Consider the following 244-nt stretch of genomic DNA (forward strand, 5'->3'; position numbering starts at 1 on the left):
AACCGTCTTTTAATTTCATGGCTGCAGTCACCATCTGCAGTGATTTTGGAGCCCCCCAAAAATAAAGTCTGCTGCTATTTCCACTGTTTGGCCATCTATTTGCCATGAAGTGATAGGACCAGATGGAGTAGCAGCTGTGCGGTGCTCAAGCAACTGTGAGGAGATACCCCAGGCCCAAGAACAAAGGAAGAAGCCCCAGCAAGATGGTAGGGGTGGCAAAATTGTGTTTAGAATTAAACCCCAT

This window comes from Bison bison, unplaced genomic scaffold (genome assembly GCF_000754665.1).
Source record: "Bison bison bison isolate TAMUID 2011002044 unplaced genomic scaffold, Bison_UMD1.0 scf7180017845624, whole genome shotgun sequence".
Taxonomy (NCBI): domain Eukaryota; kingdom Metazoa; phylum Chordata; class Mammalia; order Artiodactyla; family Bovidae; genus Bison; species Bison bison.